Source organism: Ochotona princeps, chromosome 1, assembly GCF_030435755.1.
Source record: "Ochotona princeps isolate mOchPri1 chromosome 1, mOchPri1.hap1, whole genome shotgun sequence".
Lineage (NCBI taxonomy): Eukaryota > Metazoa > Chordata > Mammalia > Lagomorpha > Ochotonidae > Ochotona > Ochotona princeps.
The window spans coordinates 126,620,897-126,642,180 of record NC_080832.1 but is presented as its reverse complement, the minus strand read 5'-3'; the positions used below and the strand labels follow the sequence as shown (position 1 = coordinate 126,642,180).

The following is a 21,284-nucleotide window of genomic DNA, read 5'->3' as shown; positions in this document are numbered from 1 at the left end:
TCTCCCTCTCTTCCTTCCTTGCTTCAGACTTATTGTTGTTTACTTGGAGGCAGTGACAGAGAGAGATCTTCCATGCGCTGGTTCACTCTCTGATGACCTTGACCGGGGCAGGGCCAGGCTGAAGCTGAGTGGGTAATAACGACTCAATGACTTCGGGCCATTTCTGTTGCTTTTCCAGGCTTTTTAGCAGGGAGCTGTTTGGGAAATGGAGCAGCCTGACTCTGAACTTATCTTCACCTATGGATTGCTGATGATGTCACAGATGGTTTTAGCGGCTATGTCACAACACTAACACCAACTCCTGCCCCCCTACTACATTTCTGTTTTTTTTTTTTTTTCTTTCTTTCTTTCTTTAAAGATTTATTTATTTGAAAGTCACAGTTACAGAGAAAGGGAGAGACACACAGAGAGAGGCCTTCCACCGGCTGGTTCACTTCCCCAATGGTTGTAACAGCTAGATCTGGGCCAGGCCAGAGCCAACAACCTGGAGTTTCTTCCAGGTCTCCCGTGTGGGTGGCAGAGGCCCAAACACTTGGGTCACCTTTTGCTGTTTCACCCAGTCATTAGTAGGGAACTGGATGGGAAATGGAGCAGCCAGGAGAAGAACTGGCATCTATATGGAATGCCAGTGTCACAGGCGACAGCTTTATTCACTGTGCTACAGCACTAGGGTCATCTAAAAAAAAACTTTTTTTAAAGATTCATTTGTTTTTATTTGAAAAGCAGATTTATAGAGAGGAGGAAAGGATCCTCCGTCTGCTGGTTCACTCTCCAAATGGCTGCAACAGCCGGAGCTGAGCTGATCTAAAGCCAGGAGCCAGGAACTTCATCCTGGTCTCCCATGCGGGTGCAAGGTCTGAAGGCTTTGGGCTGTCCTTGACTGCATTCCCAGGACACAAGCAGGGAACTGGATGGGAAGCGGGGCTTCCGGGATTAGAACCAGCACCCGTATGGGATTCTGGCATGTGCAAGGCGAGGGCTTTAGCTGCCAGATTACTGCGCCAGACCCAGGTTTAAACTTTTTTTTTTTTTTTTTTTTTCAGTTGCTCTACTTCTGTTCTAGCTCCATACTTATGGCCTGGAAAAGCAACAGAGGTTGGCTCAAGTCTTTGGGTCCCTACACCCATCCAGAAAAAAGCTCTTGGCTCCTGACTTTGGATAGGCTCAGCTTTATTAGCAGCCATTGGGCAGTCTCTCCCTCCCTCTGTGTAATCCATTCTTTCTGTACAACCTTTCAAAGAACATAAAAAAACTTTTTTTTAAAAAAGATTTATTTATTTTTATTACAAAGTCAGTTATACAGAGAGGAAGAGAGACAGTGAGAAAGATCTTCTGTCCAAGGATTCACTCCCCAAGTGAGCGCAATGGCCAATGCTATGCAGATCCAGAGCCAGGATCCAGGAACCTCCTCCAGGTCTCCCACAGAGGTGCAGAGTCCCAAGGCCTTGGGCCGTCCTCAACTGCTTTCCCAGGCCACAAGCAGGGAGCTGGATGGGAAGTGGAGCTGCCGGGATTAGAACCGGCGCCCATATGGGATCCTGGCGCGTTCAAGGCGAGGACTTTAGCTGCTAGGCCATTGCACCGGGTCCAATAAAATAAATGTTTATAAGGAAAAATTCCGGTCCTTGTAGAGCTGGCATTCCAAGGAACTGGTGTGGGTAGCATAAATAAAGCAGTAGAAAGTATAGCAACTGATGCTGGTGTGTGCGATGGGAAAAAATAAGAGAATTCTGGTTGTAAAGAATGTGCTTGTAGTGGGTGGCGCTGATGTCACTTACACCTGAGGAGCTAGGTGAGGGAAGGACCTGGGTATTGGAAGGAGGAAGCCTGGAGGTTGTCTGTTGTCCTGGGGACTTCATGAAACCCTTACAGGAGGAGAACAGGAAGCACAAAGAACATTGCAATCACGTTAGACACTGTAGCGTGTATTAGATGAACACCTGGATGGATCTTGAGGGGCTGTAGTTTTTATCGTGCTGGATGGGGCGTTTGGTTAAGATGCTGTCTCACCTGGGAGGGCCTGGGATCTACTCCTGGCTCCGGCTGCTGGCAACTGGCTCCAGCCTCCTGCTGATGTGGACCCTGGGTGGCACAGCGATGGCTCCAGGAAATCAGGTTCCTGCCGTGCATGTGGGAGACCGCATCCTTCCTGGCTTTGTGCTGTTGAGGGTATATAAAGAATGAACCAGTACATGAGAGCTCTTTATCTTTGAGTGTTTTTTTTTTTTCTTTTGGTCTCTCTCGCATAAACATTTGTTTAAGGATTTTAATGAGATAATGCTATCTCACAATCAGCTCTTTATATGAAGGGTCGTATTACTGGTATTTTTTTTGTTAATTCTCGTGGAAGTTCCAGTTTTCCTATAGTGTTTCTTGGTGTAGTATTCTGAATAGGCAGTGCACTAATGAAGTGCCAGGCAGATCTGTATTATGGTGCAGCAGGTAAAGCTGAGAGGTAGGGATAGTTAGACCCACTAATGTGCGTGCAGCTTAAGGCTTAACTTGGGCACGTCATCTTTGGAACCCAGATTCTTTGCATGTTAGTCCTGGTACTCACCCCAAGTGACCTTTGGCAAGTAACTAGAAGTCTGAATGTTCCAATTTCCCAGTTTGCAGAATGAAATAGTCGTTGTGCTGTTTCAAGGCTGAAGTGAGATTCTGTGTAATCTCTGTACAGAAATGCACATGTTAAGCGTAATTTTTAGCAGACAAGACGTAGCCAACCAGGGTTGTTTTTATCAGTACATTTCATTGCCATGGAGAGCTTGTATGGTCATTTCAATCTACAGATGAGGACAGAGTCAGCAAGGTCGGGAATGATCTGGTAAGGCAGGGCTGGCACTAGGGTACCGCATCCCTGTCATCCCAGGGTGGGTAGCATAGACGGTGCATCTGCCAAATGAATGCCAGCAGCATACTTGATGCACTGATGTTTGCTTGTGAGCCTAATGAAATTCCTGTGTTTTATTTTCTATTATATATATATATATATATATATAGAGAGAGAGAGAGAGAGAGAGAGAGAGAGAGAGAGAGAGAAAAAGAGATTTATTTATTTATTTGAAAGTTACAGAGAGGGAGAGGCAGAGGCAGAGGGAAAGAGATGTTCCATCCACTGCCTTACCCTCCAGCTGGCTGCAGTGGCCAGGGCTGGGCCACGTCGAAGCCAGGAGCCAGGAGCTTCTTCCGAGTCTCCCATGTGGGTGCAGAGACCTTTGTACTTGGACCATTTTCTGCAGCTTTCCCAGCTGATGCAGCTCCCAGGGAGCTGGAACAGAAGTGGAGCAGCTGGCACTCCAGCTGGTGCCCAGTGGGATCCCATGTTGGATGAACGTAGTCGGTGGCTTAACGTGCTATGCCACAGCATCAGCCTCTAGCCAAGGATGTATTACAAATGCCTTTGAGTTTCTTTGTTTTCTTAGGCAACTTCCATTGTTTTCACAACTGTTTCTTGAACATTTTTATGTCCCATGCAGTGTAATAGATATTGTAGTGAGTATATTAGATCAACTTCTACCTATCATGATCGAGAGACTCAGAAAAATTGATCATCTTTTAAGACGTTTTATTTGAAAGTCAGATTAACAGAGAGAAGTAGAGACAGAGAGGGAAAGATCTTCCATCCTCTGGTTCACTCCCCAGATGGCTGTAAGGGTCAGAACTGAGCCAGGAGCCAGGAGCCAGGAACCTCTTCCTGGTTTTCACGTGGGTGCAGGGTCCCAAGGCTTTGGGCCATCCTCTACTGCTGTTCCAGGCCACAAGCAGGGAGCTGGATGGGAAACGTAGCAGCCAGGACACGAACTGGCACTCATTTGGGATCCTGGTGCATGCAAGGTGAGGATTTAGCCATCGGGCCATTGCGTTGGGCCCAGACAAATTGATGTTTAGGATACGATGTGCTGTTTGTTCTCACAGAGATTTTTCCAATTTGAGAATAAGCAAATACATGTTTTTGAAAACATTTTTTAAAAATTTGTTTGCTTCTTGGGAGCATGCATCAGGTTTATTGCTCATGGATGCACATCAAATAATTCTTAGAAACAGTAGGCTTGTTTTTCATGTGCTGTACTTGAGAATGTGCTGAGCATTGGGTGTTGCTGCTGGCTTTGAAGGCTCAGGGAGATTGCAAACGGGTATTGTATTATTTGCCAATGGAGAAGTTATTATCAGTGTAACACAGGAAAGAGATTATGACTTACACAGAGTGAAAAACCGCAGATCTAGGTGTCTGGTGGACTGTGTTAAAGGTGGGAAAGGAGAGTGTAGCCTACCTGTAGGGATGTTAAATTATAAATGTTGTCAACTGGGCTATTGGTGTGGTAGCCTAACAGCTAAAGCTCTCGCCTTGCATGCACTGGGATCCCGTATATGTGCCGGTTTGTATCCCGGTGGCCCCGCTTCTTATCCAGCTCCCTGCTTGTGGCCTGGGAAAACAATCCAGGACGGCCAAAACCTTGGGACCCTGTACCTGCATGGGAGACCCGGAAATGGCTCCTGGCTCCAGAGTGGCTCAGCTCTGGCCATTGCTGCTGCTTGGGAGGTGGTTCAACGGACAGAAGATCTTCCTCTCTATCTCCCTCTCTCTGTATATCTGATTGTCCAATAAGAATAAATAAATCTTTAAAAGAATATTGTCACCTATTATTTCTTGGGTGCATTAGTTCTGCTTTGTCTGGTCTACATGATCTGTTCAGCTTTGTATGCCCAGGGGGAAGTAGCAAGTCCAGAAAGTAATAAACCTTCAGTCAGGCTTTTCTGGGTAATGCTTGTTTTGTAAATTTACAGATAATCAAAAATAAAGGTTAGCATGATGTTTAATGTTTACTTATTGTTTATTGCCTTCTGTGGAAATTGCTGCCTATTTCCTTTTTTTTTTTAAAGATTTATTCATTTTATTACAGCCAGATATACACAGAGGAGGAGAGACAGAGAGGAAGATCTTCCGTCCGATGATTCACTCCCCAAGTGAGCCGCAACGGGCTGGTGCGAACCGATCCGAAGCCGGGAACCTGGAACCTCTTCCGGGTCTCCCACGCGGGTGCAGTGTCCCAATGCATTGGGCCGTCCTCGACTGCTTTCCCAGGCCACAAGCAGGGAGCTGGATGGGAAGTGGAGCTGCCGGGATTAGAACCGGCGCCCATATGGGATCCCGGGGCTTTCAAGGCGAGGACTTTAGCTGCTAGGCCATGCCGCCGGGCCCTGCCTATTTCCTTTTGCTCATTGGTCTTTTCTGGCATGACTCTACATTACCTCTGTGTCTGTTTTCATTTTCTACTGGGGTCACCCCTATTTAGCTCACCTGCTTGCAGCTGACCATCTTCTAGAGAAATTCTGGCATCTCCATTCCTCCTTCAGTCCAGATTGGGAATCTTCTGCAGAATCGAACCCATTCTTCAGCCCCAGTTCATGTGTTTGGGCCCAGAAGTGTCCACAATCTGATAGCTCCTGTTCTAGGATTGCAGCTGTGAGATCTTGAACGCTCATCTGGCTACAGGTTTTTTACCGACCCATTGGGACCTGCCCACTGTGGTCTGAATGGTTGTGTTCTCTTCCTCCACGCTCAAGGCAATGGTGTTGAGGTGGGGAGGTGGTGGTGTTTGGGAGGTGATTAGCTTACAAGGACAGAACATTCTTCAAAAGAAATACCCCATTCTTTCCACCAAGTGAGCACAGGATGTCATCCAAAAGCCAGGTAGCAGGCTCTTGCCAGACATGGAATCTTCGTTGGTTTGAAAGTGCCCAGCTCCCAGAACAGTGAGAAATAAGCTGCCGTTGTTGACAAGCCATCCAGTGTCTGGAATTCTGTTGCAGCCGCCCAAGTGGACTAAGACTTCCTGTTCTCACCCGATGAGGGACTTATCTCCTTGCCTCCAGTCCTGGCATCTTTCAGTTCTTTTCTGATTAGCTGTTGGCCAGAGTGTTTCAGTCCTGCTAAGGCCTCATTGTGTACTCCCTGGCAACCAGCACCGCACTGCTGAGTGTCTGGAGGTCAGGCCAGTTTCCTTGGTGCTTGTCTATAGTGTAGTAGTAAATCTTAGAAGCATTGTTTGAGATTGGCATTGGGTAATGACCCTAAGCGGAGATGGGAAAGAGGTGACATTTAGCAGGCTTTCATCACTGGTTTTCTGAAGACAGAGGCAGTCTCTCTCTGGGTCCCTGGCCAAACACTTAAGAGTCCTTGGCATGAAGGCATGGGGGTTTATAACCCACTTCTCTCTGCTGCCTGCCATGCAGGAAAAACATGTGGCAGCCTGAAGGAGTGGCTGTTGTGTTTGACTTATGTCAAAGGCGGCATCACATCATGTCATCCTTCAAAGGGGGTGGACCCCAACCATTTTCCTGATGTGCGGAGATTTCCCCTCCCCCCCCGAAACTGACCATCTAAGGGAAACACCTGTCCCCTTCCAAGACTTCTGAAACCCTGGCTGGTCTGTGAGTCAGCCATTTGCATAGTTCCTCTTTTGTGGGGTACGAATGAGATCATACCACCAGACATGTCAAAGGTTTACTAAGGAGTCTTTATTAACCAAGCTCGGTGATAATGGGGCCCACTAGAAATAGCAAATCACAAGTCCATATGGCAGTCCAATCAATCGTAACCCCAAGAGGAACAAATGGGCATTACCCTGAAGTCCATCCATTAAGCTGAAGACGTGTGTCCCAGCTTCCCCAACAATATAAGTTATCCTAAGAGACAGGCTATGAATAACTTACAAAGCTGCAGACTTCACCTTTCCCTGGCTTCTCTGCCCACATTCCACTACTGCTAGGCCTCAGCTCTCTTGGAATTCCTGATAGTACACACATTAGAAATACAAAGCGTTGCTATACATAGCATTGCTATCTTCATTGTCCCACCCAAGCAGTAAAAGGAGGGTGAGGAATACAGACACACTAGAGTCATGCTCAGCGGTTACCTGTCCTCAGAGGTACGGGGGAGGCCAAGACTGCCAGGGCAACGGAAGCACGTGACAGAGAGAGAGAGAGAGAGCGAGAGAGAGAGAGAGAGAGAGAGAGAGAGAGAGAGAGCCCCTCCTTATCATGAGCCTTTATAGGGGCTTGTGAGGGAGTGGTTACACAACAATGCAGTGTGGCCCCCGCTCAGGTGATAGGTGAGAGTCACGGCTGGACAGGAGAGAACACCCAGGTGGTGGGGGAGTGACTTCCAAGCTTCCTACCTTACCATGCCTCCTGCAAGAAGCCATCCTCAGCCAGCGAGCTCAGTAGGTCCCTACCCAGCCTGGTCTCACCCTGACCTCCACCCCTGCAGCTGGCTGGTTTTTGTTGTTTTTTTTTTTTAAGTGTTTGTCCTGCCAAGTCCACCTGGAAGCCTTTTTTGGCCACATTGTTTGTTTTTACATGGTGTGCTGCAATGAATCGATTCTTCAGTCATCACCGAGAAAGGCAATATAGCGTATCTGTGACAGTGGGGATTATATCTGACTCCCAGAAGAACTGAAAGACTATGCAGACTCCAAGATCAGCACTTGGTACACGTGGCAGGGATGCTGGAAACAGTAGCTGGCTGTGTTTTTTTTATTGGCAGCAAGCACCGTGTGGCAGAAGCTTCAACTTTGGCTTAGTGAATAGCATTACAGTGTTGGGGCTGTGGGAGTGGACCTTCGTTCTCCAGTGTTGGGGTTCAAACTGATTATCTAGATGACGTTGGGTAATTCAGGCATTTTGTTTAATCTCTCTTTCTCACTTCCCTTATCTGTAGAGTCAGCAATAATTGTAGTTCCTGTTTGTAGTATTGTTGTGAGCCTTAAATTAGCTAATCGAAGTGCTTAGAAGACCAAATTCCTGGTATACAGCGTTAACTCCTCCCAGGGTCGAAGTCTGGGAAAGAGATTCTGTAATGTTAGTCATGAAAGTGGAGCTGCGGTGGTAATGGTGTATGAAGCAGTGAGCTTTCATTGCTAGGCAGCATCGGGTAAGGCAAGTTCCTTCTCTCATTTTTTGCAAAAATCCAGGTCGGGTTGAAACTGGATGTGCAATGGTGGCTCCAGAAGAGAGGTCAGAAATCCACCGGAGCGGCCTTGCTGGGGACCGGAGTTTCTGAGTCAGCCAAGTAAGAGGGACACATTTCTCAAACATCGTTAGAATCACCTGAGGCACTTGTGAGACTCACAGACTCCAGGCCTTGACCCAAACTGACTGAATCAGAGTCTTCAGGGAGGGCCTTGGAACCTGGTGTCTAACAACCCATGCAAATAGTACCGCCTAGAAACACTAAACACTAAATCACGGGGGAAGTGTTAAATGGATGCTGGGATGCCAGCCTTGCATGCTGGGTGTTCTGATTTCTGTTGTTATGTTTTGGTATTTAGGTATTTATATATATAATATATATAATATATATTATTCATGTTCATATGAATAATTTATATATGTTCATATATAATCAATACATAATAATTATAATGACATGTATTTGTAACACATCTATAATAATCCATTATATAATTCATATGAATAATTTATGAATATATGATATATATCATATATATATTATATATGTAATCTGATTTGATTGCCTTTGAGTTTTGGCGTATAGGTATGAAAAACAATTTTTTTCTTTTTAGGCAGATTCTCAGATATTTCTAATATGAACCAAGATTGAAAACCATTAAGACAGAACTAGATCTAAGTCAGTATTTTTCCAAAGTGCCAAAAATACGGTCATATAAGCAGTGAACTCTGGTCAAAGGGATGGAGTAGGGTCGGGTCAGCAGAGAAAGGCGTAAGGCCCTGAGATTTGCATTGGAAACACTTTCCATTTGGCTCTTTTGCATGCTGTACTCCCAGAGGCACCTACCCAATGATGTTTTCCCTTAGCGGTGTGTTACAGTTAATTTGTAAATAATGTGTAAACTTGTTGCTTACTCTCCTGTGATTGATAATTAGGGTTTCTGGATAATTGTCTCATTTTTGATCTGCTTTGATTTATGCTGGCAGAAATGTATGGAGGGGTTTGCAGAGCCACATGGATGAAATAGGTCAGATGACGAAACAGGCAAACATGCTATGGAACTCAGTTGACTGGTTGGGCAGGTTGAAATTCACCATCAGGTGGCTCTGTTCCCAAGGCTTTCCTTTCCTTTTTTTTTTTTTTTTTAAAGATTTATTTATTTTTATTACAAAGTCAGATATACAGAGGGGAGGAGAGACAGAGAGAAAGATCTTTCGTCCGATGATTCACTCCCCAAGTGAACCGCAATGGCCGGTACTGCGCTGATCTGAAGCCGGGAACCAGGAACCTCTTCCGGGTCTCCCACGTGGGTGCAGGGTCCCAAAACTTTGGGTCGTCCTCGACTGCTTTCCCAGGCCACAAGCAGGGAGCTGGATGGGAAGTGGAGCAGCCAGGAATTAGAACCGGCGCCCATATGGGATCCCAGGGCATTCAAGGCGAGGACTTTAGCCGCTAGGCCATGCCGCCGGGCCCCCCAAGGCTTTTCAACCGAGGGTCTGAAACCACATGGTGTCAGTCGTGGGTTTATTTCTGCTACAGAGATGATTGCATTAGGCATGGAATCCTGATGGCTTTGAGCACTTCCTCAGTCAACTTCTGTTGTGTTCTAATTCATGATCAGCTCACCAGCGAGCACTGATACTGGCCTGTGAGAGCTTGCCCATCCCCCTTGCTGGTGACAGTATGTCCATGGACCAACAGCACTGACAGCACCTGGGAGCTTGTTTGTGTTGAGTTTGCCTGACAGTGGTTTCTGTTGGCATGAGTCAGCATCTGTCAGTTTGATTAGCTTTAAGATACTAATAAAGTTAATTGTTGGGCCTGTGAGAGCTGCCCCAGAGGTGAATTCATCAAGAGGATGTCATGCAATGAAAGACTGCTTGGCTGCCTTTCTTGTTGCATGGTGCCCTTTAATTTCAGCAGTGCCACTCTTTTGAAGCTGCTGGAGATAACAGTCTGGGCTCCTTTCCATTCTGGCCTGTGGGCTAAATGAACTCTCCGGTTCAGCCTTTCCCCTGCTTCCCCCAAGCTGTTTTGCAGCCAGATGGGATTTCAGCAATTTCTGGGCGTCTTTGCAGATGGTGAAGAAAGGAGAGGATTTTTGTTACTGTTGTTGTTGTTGAGGTGGCTATGGGATACATCTGTTTATGAATTATTATTAGCTCTTTTCCGTTTTATTTTAAAGACTCCTTATTTATAGCAGTTTTAGGTTCTTAGCAAGATTGAGAGGAAGTTGAGAGATATCCCATATACCTTTGCTGCCGTAGATGAACATGTTTCACCCAAGCAGCACATTTTTGTTTGTTTGTTTGTTTGTTTATTTATTGTTTATGTTTAAGAAGTGGGCAGGTCGGAGGTGGGGTGGGGAGAGTAAGAAAATGCTTGCTCATCTTCTAGTCTATTCTTTAAACACCAGGATATCTCGGATTGGGATTGGGGTAAGGCCAAAGTTGGAACTCAGTCCAGTCTCCCACATGGCTATCAGTTACTCAAGTACTTGAACCATCGCCGCTGCCTCCCAGGGTGTGCATTAACAAGAAGCCGGAATGAGGAGCCGGAGCTGGTGTCTAAATCACAGATCCTGGAATGGAATGTGGGTGTCTTTAACATGTAGGCCGAGTGCTTGCATCTCTTCATCATTGCTTAATTAGCCTAAGTCCATCCTTTATTTAGACTTGCCAAGTTTGTACCTAATATCCTTTTCTCTGTCCCAGCATCCATCCAGGACACCACATTCCATTTAATCATCACGTCTCTTGGCTAAGTTTTTCCAACTTGCCTTGTTTTCCATGACCTTGGCATTTGAGGATGTTTTTCACAACTGCCCCCTTAACGGGACTTGGGACTGGTCTGTTGTTTTTCTCATGATTAGTCTGGGAGTGTTGGCGTGCCATTATCCTCTCATGTCAGTTCAAGGGTGCCAACTGTTTTACTGTGGCATTGACCAAGGGAACGGCCTTGGTTGCCTGGCCGAGGTGGTATTGGCTGTTTTTTTTTTTTTTTTCTGATGTTCCTCATTCCCTCTTTCCTGCATAAGTTACCAGAAGGAAGTTATTCTGTGTCATCCACACATGAGGGGTACAGAGTTATGCTCTGCTTCCTTAAGGGTAGAATGTTTTTGTATATAGATCATTTGGTATTTTTCTGTATGTGAGATTGATGGGTCCTTTCTCTACCATTCATTAATTCAATCCAGTACCAGCATGGATGCACAAATATGTATTTTATGCTTTGTGCCACAAGCTCATACTACCTTGTTGTCCAAGTTATAGGTGTTTGCTTTTTTTGGTTATTTTTGTTTTGGTGCTCACGAAAAACCTGGGACTTTTGTCGCTGACTGGGCCCAGGCCCACCTGTAGGCAAGGCTGGTATAAGTTTAGTGGGGTTCCCAACCAATGCTAAAATTGGTGCTGTTTGAAATAATTACTCCTTGTATGAGTTTGGCAGGAGTGCCTTAGCACAGTATCATGTACTGGATAGCTTAAACAATAGAAATGTGTTTAGAGTTCTGGTGGCTGTGGCTCAAGGAGTCATAGGGCTCAAGGGGTCTTTTGAGGCTCTTCTGCTCGGGTTGTAGATGGCTGTCTTCCCCCCTGTGTCCTCACGTAGTTGTCGCTTCTTGGTGTGTGTCCTAATCTCTTCTCTTGTAAGGGATCCACTTGAATTAGTGCCTCATTTTAACCCAATCATCTCTGTTAAATTTTTATTTATTTATTTTATATACTTGAAAGGGAGAGAGAGCGCTCTTCCATCTATTGGTTCACTCCTCAAATGCTTGCCAACACTGGAGTTGGGCCAAGCTGAAGGCAGGAGCCTGTCTCTCAGCCTGGGTCCCCCATGTAACAACAAGGACCCAATTACTTGAGTCACACCTGCTTTTCCTTCCAGGGTCTGCTGGAATCAAGAGCTGAGACTCAGGCACTGTGCTGTGGCACGTGGGCATCACAGGCAAGCAGCATCTTAATAGTTACACCAAATGCCTGTCTTTCATCTCAGTATTTCGGTCACATTCTGAAATACTGGCGGTTGGGACTTCGACATGTGATTTTTGGAAGAACACCATTTAGCTCCTAACAGTTCATAACGGAGCCTAGACAGACACACTTTGGCATGGGTTATCAAGAAGGAACAATCATGGTTAATGTTCTTTAGCATACCTGACCACACATGAGTCTAGCATCTGTTTTTTCTAGAAGAACCTGGAACCCAGCGAGGGTAGGGATTTGGAAATCAGTTTCTTGCAGTGAGGAGCCTTATCAGCTGCAGGCAGAGTGTGACCACTGCTTGGATGCGTATGGAAGAAGGGAGATGAATTTTAGGACATGCTGCAAAAAGGAGGTAGTGAGCCATTACTTTGGAAGTCCGTAGTAGCTGTACTCTATTCAAGTTGCCTTTGTCCATTCTGAAAAGTACCGTTAGCTGCTCGATCACACCCAGGTTCCGTAGGAATGACCCTTGTGGTGAAGTTTGCATAAGAAGGTCACGTGCTTTGTACTGCAGAAGTGACCACTGTTTTGTATCCTGCCACTCAGCATGGTGTGAAAGAATCTGTGTCTCTATTATTAGCTTAGGGTTAGATTACAAAAGACCTCTTGGCTTGATGCGAACCTTGCTCAGTTCAAGGATATTGTGCAATAAATGCATATTCTTTGATCCTGAACCCAGTCTTTGAAACCAGCTGAACTTGTTGTAGAGAAAATGATGGTGTCAAGTTTTAGTACTTTGTGTCTCAAGTTGTATGCTTGACTTCTGAGGCCAGGAATAACTTGGCACACCATGCAGAAGATGAGGTTGATTCCGGCAAGAGACAGTAAGTTCTAATGTTAAGAGCCTGAGCTATGTTGTTGGTTTCTTCACCTGGCACCAGCCACTCATTACCTTTAAAATTTTATTCTGCATTGAAGATTTTTTGTTAAAATTTATGTGAAATGTAAAGTGACAGAGAAGGAGGGAGGGAGGAAAAGAGGTCTTTCATCCACCAGTACACTCCCCAAATTGCCGCAGTGGTTGGTTCTGGGCCAGGCCAAAACCAGGACCCAGAAACTCCATCTGGGTTTCCCAAGTGTGTGACAGAGACCCAAGTACCTGGACCTCCTTCCACTGCCTTCCCAGGCACAGTAGCAGGGAAGCTGAATTGGAAGCAGCCAGGAATTGAACTATCGCTCCAATATGGGTTACCAAAGATCACCCGTGGTAGCTTAACCTACTGCACCATAATGCTGGCCCCTAGTTGCCTTTTAATATATATTTGTTTATTTATTTGAAAGGCAGAGTTGGAGAGGAAACAAATGTATCTTTTTTTTTTTTAAAGATTTATTCATTTTATTACAGTCAGATATACACAGAGGAGAGACAGAGAGGAAGATCTTCCATCCGATGATTCACTCCCCAAGTGAGCTGCAACGGGCCAGTGCGCGCCAATCCAAAGCCGGGAACCAGGAACCTCTTCCGGGTTTCCCACACGGGTGCAGGGTCCCAAATGCGTTGGGCTGTCCTCGACTGCTTTCCCAGGCCACAAGCAGGGAACTGGATGGGAAGTGGAGCTGCCGGGATTAGAACCGGCGCCCATATGGGATCCGGGGCATTCAAGGCGAGGACTTTAGCCACTAGGCCATGCCGCCGGGCCGAAACAAATGTATCTTAAGACATTACTGGGCCTGGCATATAGCCTGATGGCTAAATCCTCACCTTGTATCCACTGGTATCCTGTTTGGGCATCGGTTTGTATCCCAGCTGTTCCATTCCAATCCAGCCCCCTGCTTGTGGCCTGGGAAAGCAGTCAAGGATGGCCCAAAACCTTGAGACCCCACACTGGTGTGGGGTAGACCTGGTTTCAGATCGGCTGAGCTCGGATCATTGCAGCTACTTGGGGAGTGAACCAGTGAGCAGAAAATCTTTCTCTCTGTCTCTCCTTTTCTATATATATCTGCTTTTCCAATAAAAAATAAAATAAAATAAATAACAAAAGACATTATCACTCCCCCCCCTCCTGTGTTATGTTCAGCCAAGCCCAATTCTTACTTAATGAACTTTGGATATACCTTAAAATGATCTGGGGACTCAAGAGTACTACTGTCGTATGTCATAATACCTCTATATATCAGAAACTTAAGCCTTTTACTGTGAAGTGAATGAATATGCTACTATAATAATTTGGGTGGAAAATGAAGCAGAAATATGAGGAGGGTAGAGATGGGAGAGGGAGAGAGGAACTCCCTGTGTTTCTAAATCTGTATCATGAAAAATGTGATGTGCATTCATTTTATATACATTTAAAAATAACTAGAATAAACTCTATAAAAAACAGTTCTCTTGTGTGACAAGATCGGAACTCACTCTCCTGATACTGTCTCCTCCAGGGTGCTGCTCTGTGGGAGGGACTGTGACCTCTGACACCATTATGACACCTGTTTCATTTCTGTAGCTGTGTTAGGGACAGGAGCAGCACTAGGAGTAATCTGAAATTGGAAATCATTGGTACTTTATCTGTTGGAAATAATTTTCGTTCTTAAAAAAAAAATTCTTGCTTTGGAAGGCAGAGAGAGATCTGCTGGTTTATTTTCTAAAATGCCTGCAATCAGCTCAGGTCAAACCAAGTAAAGGCAGGAGTCTGCAACCCAAGCTCGGTCTCCTTACACTTGAGCGATTGTCTGTTGTCTTCCAGAATGCTCATTAGCAGGAAGCTGGATTGAAGGGACTCTGATCTGTGGTTCAGGCGTCCCAAAGAAACCTAACCAGCTGGACCACTATGCATTATTTGGAAACTTCCTTTGCTGAAATCAAACCTCTAACATCATTAGTCAACTGAACTGTTTAGCTCTGTGCTCATATTTCTGCTTCTTGGAGCTCTGTTTTGCCATTCATCCATTACATTCACATATTCCTCGGTCTTCCTCCTACCTCTGTTGCTATTTTTCATTCTTTACTACCTCTTTTTCTTTTTGTTTTTGTTATTAGAAGCTTCTAAGCTTTCTTCATCTGTCACGTGCATAACTCTGTGTGTTATAATGTGTATCCGTTGCTTAAATAAGCAGACTACTTCTAAGTCAGTATTTTCACTACCTTGTCATTTAAGACGCTAATAGACATTTTCACTCTCCTATCTTGAATTCAAAGGACTTACATCTTGACATAAGTCCTCCAAAACCTTCCACTTAGTTGCTTTTATCATAAACATTGTAGTCCACATTGAACTGGACTCTCCCATTTCCAATACCCAATGAGTTCCCCACTCCTTGCTCCTCTGCAAAGCAGTGTGTGAAGCTGCTCACTTGGCTGTAACCCCATGGCTGCCACCAGCATCGTCTCTCACCTGTGTTGCCGACAGTCTCCTTGCCTGGAAACACTTGCACAGTATTTTATTTCCCTTGAATCTATTTCTACTCTGCAGCTGGGGTGATTATTTAAAAGCATGCAGATCCAGTCATTTCAAGTTGCTTAAAAAAGGCTCTTTTTAGTCTTTTAGCTTAACTCTTTATGTTTTAAATATTAAGTTAAAAGTTGGAAAGATAGAGGACTCTGGTTTTCTGGTCAACTCCCCAAAGGCCTGCAATGGCTGGGACTGGGCCAGGGCCAAGCCGGGAGCCAGGGACTCAATCCAGGTCTCTCATGTGAGTGGCAGGGATCCAGCTTCTTCAACCATCATTGCTGTTTTCCAGATTGGGAATCATCAGGAAATTGGCAACAGGAGCCAGAGCGAGGAGGCAAATCCAGATATTTCGGTGTGAAATGTAGGCTCTGTAAGTCGTAGACCAAATGCTCACTCCAAGTTTCATTTTTAAGTTTATGGTTCACGTTTCTAGTTTATGGTTCTGGTTTCCCCCTTCATTCTAGTCTCAACATACCCTTCTCAAAACTTTCTTACTGCCATGCAGGCCTATTGATTCTTTGGATTCCTAAAACACATTATGCTTTTCTGTCTGTGAAGTTGGGTTCTCTGCCTCTTATCTACGTTTGCACTCTCAGTGTCTAGCCCTATGTCTGGCACATAATAAGAATTTATTTAACTTTTAAAGGTCTTTTCAAATTGGAAAGTTAGATTACAGAGAGAAGGAGAGAACAGAGAAAAAGATCTTCTGTCCACTGGTTCACTCCTCAAGTGACAGAAATGGCCGGAGCTGAGCCAGTCTGAAGCCAGGAGCCAGGAGGTTTTTCCAGGTTTTCCAAACGAGTGCAGGGTCCCAAGGCTTTGGGCCATGCTTGACTGTTTTCCCAGGCCACAAGCAGGGAGCTAGAAGGGAAGTGGAGCAGCTGGGATATGAACTGACGCCCACACAGGACACCAGTGGATGCAAGGCAAGGACTTAACCATTAGGACCCTATTTAGTATTTTCTGAATGAGCAAGTTAAGAGGATCTGTTTGGGTGAGAGGTAAGGAGGTAACCAGGATATCCAACAGTAGTGAAGGCAGTAGTAATTCAGAGGTAGGACCGGGGTCTGTCTGTGTAGTGATCTTGAACTTGTCCTGAGTGATTTTGATTGCCTCTGGGTTCCAGCTCTCTCTGCCTTGAGGTTCCTTACACCTCATTCTCCTCATCTCCATCACTTCTTTCAACATGCTGTTACATGAAGAACAGCAAGTGAATGTATGCTGGCGGATTGTGGCTCAAGACAATCCCCTGAAAATCTGGTGTTCATGTATGGTGTGTGTATATGTGTGTGCTGACATGTGTGTGCTTCTTTGTGTCTGATGCTGAACATGTAAAGCATATCTTAGGGTTAAAGAGAATGGCAGCATTGTAGGTGCTCCATTGCCAGAAAATGTAATTCTTTACAAGTGACCAAGCAGAAAGTTTTCTTGGCCCCGATGCGGTTGTGATGGATTACATTACATTCTAGGGGGCTGGGGGGGAAGCAGAGCATGATCGTTTTTTGGTGTACATATTATTTTGAATTTTTCGTTAAAATTCTCAGTGTATTTATACAATCTTTGTATATTTATAAAATTATATTTTTACATGAAATAGTATACTTACATGTTTTCCATTTATACAATGCTTTCTGTATAAAGTGTCATCTAAAAAGTGACGGACGCATGTTCAGCCTTCCTAATTAGATCACTGAGAGAGATGAAAGTCAGTTGGTGAATAGAACACATGGCAGGGGAAATATTGTGAGAGAATATGCAAAGATCCATTGGAAATATTCAAGTCCCCCTCCTAGACAAGTGGGGACCTGTTGCGCTGTGATTCAGAAACATTATTAGTCTGGGTAGGGGCGGAGATATTAATGTTAGGTAGGAGTGAAAGTTTTCTCTATGTGTGGGTTGTGCTTAAGGGTTCATTTTGAACCATAGGATATGAAACAGAAGAAATTCCAAAGAATAAGGTTTATCAGACTCTTCAGTCCTTGGGACTTACAGATGTTTCAGCATGGCCATGCACACTATCGGTGTGTGTGAAGCTTCTGCAGCAAGAGCTCTTTGTTTGTTGTTGTTGTTCTTACATGGTTTGTGATTGCCAGATGGGTGCAGGAGGCTGTGGGTGGATGAGGACTTGAGCTGTGACTATAGCCATACTGGGATCTTGCTGTGAGAGCAGAAGTAATTTGTGATAGATGGTGCAAGAAAATATTTGAAAGTCAATCCTACCTTACATATTCTGGGGGAACTCAGTAAAGAAACTTTGGGTTAAGTTATTGTGTAAAATGAAGAATTGAAGATAGATATCTTGATGTATTCATGAGTTCTGGTTTCTGTACATCTCTTGTGGAGATGTTTTAAGGGTCCAGGTAGCAAGAGTCCATACCAGAGCAGCTACCAACCCTGCCGTAACGGGAAATGAAGGGAGCTGGATTTCGGTTATTTCATTGTGCCTTTCATGGGGACTTGTACTTGGTCAGTGGCTGAATGCCTAGTTGCCCAGCATGCAACCAGGGACCTCTCACTTGTAGAACTTATTTATTCTGTCAGGCTCCCTTATGGCTCTTGTATGGCTGTTGCTGCTGCCTGACCATTGCTCTGCCTCTGGTAGGGACTTAGGATTTGAACCAGACATCAGCGCATTCAAAAGTGTTCACTTCTTTTGTAGAGTTAATCTTCCTTTACTTGATAAGATGGTTTAATCAAGATGTCTCCAGTTTCACTTAGCAGACAAACTTGAATTAACTTGAACAAAAAGGAAAGATGTGTGCTAAGGATCAGGGATGTCTTGAGGAAACTAAAATACGAAAGTAGGCAGCTTGTAGAAGGAACTAGAACTGAGAAGTGGAAAGCCATAATTTTCTTTGTGTGACTCCCACCTCCTTTCTTGTCCATCTGCCTTCCTGTTCTCTCTGGCTTTCTGCACTGCTTATCCAGGTGGTGGACTAAGGCTGTTCTGCAGCTACAGCTGAATGCAGAGCTGAGCTCTTCCTAATTTCAAATTCCAGGTAAAGGATTGGCTCTGCTTCAGACTGATTGGCTCTGCTTCAGACTGGCATCCTTCCTGAGTCCAATCAACTTTAGCCAAGGAGACAGCACCACATCATCTGACTGGCTGCCATGGAGCTTGAAGGCAACATCATTTACTGGTAGGAATATCTCTTCTCTCATGCATCCGGGCTGGCTGCAATTGCTCTAGGGACTCTCATTTTGGAAAAATGAAGAGTATCCCTTCAGGGTTGACTTCTGATGATAGCTCTTGGAAGGGAAGAGAAGACTAGAGCAGGCTTGGACAAAATGTTGTTGTGTGTAATTTTCCTTTGCCGAAGCACATCCCCACCGTTCCCACTGTCCCGTCTGCCCTGTCCAGTTGTATCCCTCCACATTTACACAGGAGTATCCACACAGTATGGATGTTCAGGAGATGTGCATGGGCAGATGCAATCCCCCACCTTCTGTGGGGCTCAGCTTCTGCCTTGGTTAACCACAGTCCATCAACTACCTTCGCCTATTTAAAGTGAAAAAAGCCCATTCCAGTCTGTTGTACTTTTTGATAATGGTGAGAGTCTTTTTCCCAACCCTCACTATGTATCCATAGGTGGATCCAGTTACTCTCCATGGACACACTGGGAAGCATAATTTCTTGGGGCCCTTAAGAACAAATGGGAGTCACCAACTCCCTTCTCCGTTAGAGAAACTAGGCACCCAGTTACATCCATGTGTACTTTCTAAAATTTCTTCTGCAGCTGTAAGGAAACTCAAGGGGGATTTCTTATTGGTATGACTTTTTGGTAGATTTCTTATTGGTAGGTTCCAAGCTTTTGATCACAGAACAGTTGTTTAGAACTTGGAACTCATTTTACTATGGAAACAGCACTGTATTTGCTAGTGTAGCTTTCTGGTCAAACTGTAAATGATCCTTGGCCTAGATGGCACCTGAACTGATAATTGTGACAGTGAAATCTTCCTCATCCTTAAAATTAGAGTCCAAGTTCTTGTCAGTAGCCCTGAATTTGTTTCCCAACTACTCATCATCTTAGAACCGTGACTTCCTATTACTCTGAAGGAAGAAAAAGAAGATATGAACTAGGTAGGTGGGTGATGGACATAGATTCCGGGTACTGAAAGAGACAAAGATAGTAACTGCACAAAAGGAAGGGTAAGATGGAGTAAAGAGTGAGTTGTTTGCGGTGAGTCCCGTAGAAGAGACAGAGGAGGCTGGCGAAGAGCAGGAGGGACCAAAGAACAGCTGGTTGCCATTTTCCATCAGTGGCATTTTGTACGCAGTTCTTTGAGTTGCTCTTTCCCTCCTGTGGTAGATGAAGAATGAATTTTACAGTATTCCTCATTTGTTTAGCTGGATCCCTAAGCTCGCTTCCCAGGTATGGGACTTTATGGCTATACAGAAGTCCAAGCAGGTGATGGCCAGGTATGAACCAGCCTCTTCACGTTATGTAATGGCAACATGTTTGTGGGGTCTTGTGTATATGGCTTTAGCTGGTGACGGCCAGGTGTGAACCAGCCTCTTCACGTTATGTAATGGGAGCATTCCTGTGGGGTCTTGTATATGTTGGCTTTAGCCGGTGACGGCCAGGTGTGAACCAGCCTCCTCACGTTATGTAACGGCAGTGTGTATATGGGGTCTTGTATATGTTGGCTTTAGCTGGTGATTTCATCCCCTGTTCTGACTTGGAAGCAGACAACTTTACATTCTCAGCAAACAGATGGACAACAAGGTTGACATAGGATCTTGTACTGAAATAGTCCTTTGAGTCACACTCTTCAACTGTTCTCCCACTCGGGAAACTTGCCCCATCCTTCTGGAAGGCCCGTGTTGAGAATTTGGTACATGCATGGCTGCTGGAGCCTTTTCCCCATCTATATTTTCTATTTTCCTTCTTGGTCTAGATAGGGAGTTTTGCTAATCTAAGAATATTGTCTAGTTTGTTTTGGCAAAAACACCTGGCTTTTTGCCCTAGGAAGATGTTTAAAAATAGAATTCAAAGTTTTTGCATCAACCTTCTATTTTTGTCCTCCTTCTAAAAAAGAGATTCTGGCATTTGAAAAAGAGGAGCCCGATTTTACCTGCAACTATTGCAGGAGAAGTTGCTGGAGTTGAAACTCACTTCTCTTGGTCATTAATGTCGTGTGCATGTTGTACCAGCAATGATCTGAGCAGCCGCAGGTACAGTTGTTCATATTTCAGGGCTCACTTTTCTCATCTATACTATGAGCATCATGAAACCTCAACTCTAAGTAGTGTTGTAACTATAAACTGTGATGATGTTTGTGAGAGTTCCCGAATGAGGTCACATTAAGGTGCTAACATAGATTTTGATTGGCCTGCAGAGATGAACGCTGTCTTTTCTCTTTAACAACATAGTTGGTAGTGATTAGACAGTAATTAACCCATGTACGGGGAGAAAGAGATGACTAGCTGCCATTTTGAGCACTGGATCTTTTTGTTAGTCAGTCAATATTTTTTTTTTTTTTTATAATCTGTTTTATTGTGTTGTTGTTGACAATCTTTTCATAGTTAATTACAGTTAAAGAAAGAAAAAGAAGAAAAAAAGGTTCAGGGGGATAGGGAAGTGGGCAATACTATTATGTCCATATTGTTTCCATCTTGTATCTGAGGTAAAGGAGGGTATTGAGGGAGAAGCCCCACCTGGTTTCCTGCCCACCCCGAGTCCCGGATGTGGGGCATGCTCTGAGATATGTGCTTGAGTGGTGTTAATAGTTCTCCAGTTATGAATCGCTGCCAGTTTCGCTCGATGAGGTCGTCCACTGATTGATATGGTCCATCATAAAGTCTCCATTTGCCCCATTTTTCGCTGCTAACATATAGCTGAGATGAATGATTGATCTGCTCTGTCTTCTGTCTTTTCTTGATTAGAGTTCTGAGTCCAGCAGTTCGATTGGGGAGATCTCCAAAGAAACTTTGAGGTATTC

At 44.7% G+C, this 21,284-nt stretch overlaps 1 protein-coding gene across 5 annotated transcripts in view; it reads left to right on the top strand.

Moving 5' to 3' along the window:
• The window catches only part of RNF144B (ring finger protein 144B), a 180,572-nt gene that overhangs the window by 56,968 nt on the left and 102,320 nt on the right, over nucleotides 1-21,284 (top strand). The window contains exons 1-2 of one of the 5 annotated variants that reach the window (XM_058667598.1): nucleotides 7,285-7,490; nucleotides 7,974-8,071. The exons of 1 other annotated variant lie outside the window; for it this stretch is intronic. The gene's annotated coding sequence lies outside the window, so the exon portion shown is untranslated. Of the gene's footprint in view, nucleotides 1-7,284; nucleotides 7,491-7,973; nucleotides 8,072-18,366; nucleotides 18,482-19,214; nucleotides 19,423-21,284 lie in introns of those variants that run through there. 3 more of the 5 variants (XM_058667608.1, XM_058667588.1, XM_058667595.1) reach the window with 3 other exon arrangements.